The sequence below is a fragment of the Sinocyclocheilus rhinocerous genome, unplaced genomic scaffold, assembly GCF_001515625.1.
Source record: "Sinocyclocheilus rhinocerous isolate Xijiao unplaced genomic scaffold, SAMN03320098_v1.1 scaffold897, whole genome shotgun sequence".
In the NCBI taxonomy this organism is placed as follows: Eukaryota; Metazoa; Chordata; class Actinopteri; order Cypriniformes; family Cyprinidae; genus Sinocyclocheilus; species Sinocyclocheilus rhinocerous.
In genome coordinates, this window is record NW_015649224.1 from 586,729 (window position 1) to 589,934 (window position 3,206).

At 39.9% G+C, this 3,206-nt stretch overlaps 1 pseudogene; it reads left to right on the forward strand.

Moving 5' to 3' along the window:
- The first annotated feature begins 670 nt into the window (after positions 1–670).
- LOC107710348 (acetylcholinesterase collagenic tail peptide-like) overlaps positions 671–3,206 on the forward strand; it is a 10,930-nt pseudogene continuing 8,394 nt past the window's right edge.

Sequence of the window (3,206 nt, forward strand, 5' to 3'; positions counted from 1 at the left end):
CAACAGAGAAGACAGCACACGCTGTAATAAATTCAGACTTTATTGTAGATGTTTTGATAAGAGTGGGCTCTCCCTCACTCTCTGAGCCTGGTTACACCCCTACTCTTTTTCGAAAGACATCCTGGGATTTTTAATGACCACAGAGAGTCAGGACCTCGGTTTAACGTCTCATCCGAAGGACGGTGCTTTTTGTCAGTATAGTGTCCCCGTCACTACACTGGGGCGTTAGGACCCACACAGACCACAGGGTGAGCACCCCCCTGCTGGCCTCACTAACACCTCTTCCAGCAGCAACCTAGTTTCCCCAGGAGGTCTCCCATCCAGGTACTGACCAGGCTCAACCCTGCTTAGCTTCAGTGGGCAACCAGTCTTGGGCTGCAGGGTGATATGGCAAATCAAGTGACCTGCTACCTAATAAAATTGTTGCAAGTGTTTTCACATTGAGTTGAGAATGTGATGGTCTTATGATTGACATGCACTATTTTGTAGAGTTTATTTATTTATATTATTTTTTCATTCTTGTCCCTAATTACATCAGGTCATTTTGTTGGTGTGTGGTATTGGTAGTATGGGGGTCTAATCTTGGCATGAGGGGCTGGAGAGCGTGGATCAGATGTCAGAACCCTGACTGTAATAGCAGTCGCGCCTGAAGATTCCCATAGACTCCGTGAGAAGCATTCTTACGACTTAATAACACAGCCACACTGACAGACGAGACCGAGATAGCAGAAAATAGGGTGTGAGAGGGAGAGCTGCTGGCATTTCAAACTGGATGGGAGAGGGATTGAGCATAGGAGGGCGGTCACCGACTCTGATCTGTGTGTTTTCTACACACTCATATAGGAACATGGCCATGGGCAGGATTGGGATACAGCTGCAGTTTCTGCTGTACTCGGTGTCAGCCTACCTTTCACCGTACAATCTGGAAAATATCCTCCCGATTCCTACAGGTATGAGAGCGATTGAGAGCGCGAATGCGTGTGCGCGCTCGTGAGGGTTTATCAGTATGTGATGAGAGCGTGTGGCTTGTGTAATGTTTGCGTACATATCCATCTTTTCATACAAATATCTAATACAGTTTGTTTCGATAGATAGATATAAATATGTATTGCATATATTTCAAAAACATTACAAATGTAATCGTTACTTATTGCATTATATGTTACATGCAGAATAGGGTCCAAACGTTTGACCTTCTTTTCTTTTAATTAATAATTTTCAGTTGGAAATGATATTATCAGCATAACAGTTTGAATGGAAACTTGAACTAAAACATTTACATGTAAGCCTACTCCACAAGTGCAAAATCTGTACATTTATATGGAAATTCACTTGTTCAGTGTATCACATTGTTTTTTTGATAAGTGACCTAGAAATAGTGCAATTAAATAATAAATATCTTTATTCATTAATCGTCATAATGTTTCTGACCCCACTGTTTATTTTGGACATTTTTACATTTTATGCATATTGTATGCATGTATCTTTTATATTTTATATGTATATTGTGTACATGTATCTTTTATATGCAGGCGTGGATTTGGTTGCACATTGGGATTAAAATCACAATTTTGAACGCTTGTTATTCCTATATTTGCATTGTCTATGCTGTCATGACCTTTATAAAATGTATGCTTATGGTAATTTATACAGTTAGTGTACATCAGCATGTGATTAATTCATGTTCTATATTTCATCTAAAAGGTTTTGCATGTTTCATCAGGCTTCATATTTCACAAGTGGAATTAAGTCTTGTTCAGGTCTCATGTTGAAATCTATATGTTGTCATTCATCCATACGTATCCATTCTCTGTGTTTATGTCTTTAGTCAGTGATAAAAGTGGTTGTGATTTTTCATAGCGTTTTTTTTAAAGCACTTCAGCTAAACTGCAGTGCTATTTCTCCACAAGTATTTTTGCCAATAAGATTATTGCTAATCATTAAGGTCTTTTTGTCTCATCTGGTTGGATTTGTGGTTTATTCTTTAGACCGGGATCCAAATGATGTCTTGAAAAGATTTGACCCTTGTTGTCTGCTGACCCCGCCTCCCCCTCCTTTGTTCCCGCCTCCTCTTAATGTCTGGAATAGAGAGCCTGTGAGTTACACAATATTATTACACATAATTCTAGCAGCAGGAAATGACAGTATGTCTGTTAATCCACCATTTATCTGTTTTTCAAGACCTTGCCTAGTCGTGTGGAGGTGACGAGCGTAAGAGAGGAGGTTGTGAAGGTGAAGGAACTCTGTGTGGCAGGACCACCAGGACCTCCTGGACCCGTTGGACCACAGCTAAGGAACAGAAAAAGGTACCGAAGTCCCTCCCCGGACAACTAAGCAAGACGGAGAACAAAATACATCCCCTCATATATGAAAGGTTTTCATTTGTTTTAGGGTCGCAGTGGCATCCCAGGGATGGGGGGACCCAAAGGAGATAAGGTGAGAAGGTTAAACATCTGGTTACGAGGAATAAGTTGTCTCTGGGTCTGTTAGTTGTGAAGTCTATTATGAAACTCAAGGAATTGTTCTTCTTTTCACTTAAGGGTGACATCGGACGACCAGGGTCCAAGGTCAGATTCTCATCTTTGATCTTCTAAAGTGTTTACTAATTATTGTGTGCCAAATGCATGGATAACAGTAATGGTGGAAAGTCAGGGGCGGCTTTCATTCTTCATAGAGCACATGGAGCAGAAGTCTTGGTTCACACATCTTTTTCTATCATTTCTCTCATTCTCTCTGTTTATGATGAGGCAGGTTGCATTTTGCAGTCCAATATGCTGTTTATGACATGCTCTCTTGGTGCATGTAATAGTTTTACAGGGTGTCAGGCCATGTGCTGTTTCATTGGCTGCAGTCCACTGCAGTTCTGCCCTGTAATATTACTTAGTGCTGAACTCATTAATCTCAGTCCTGCACTGCTGCTCTCAGTCAAAACACACACAGCATTTAACTGCACTGAACTCTTAAGCACCTCAAAAAAAAAGAGAGGAGTTTGAAGAACGTTTTATGGGAGACTGCAAAAATAATTTTCTTAATCAGTTTTTGTCTTGATTTCCAGTAAAATATATAAACATTTACCTGAGAACACCCTTTACCTGTGATAAAATGCACAGCCTCTCATGGCTTATTACTTCATTATCTTACACTTATTGTGCATCTCAAGTAATATAAGTAATATATATGTATATATCAAGTAATATATTTTATAT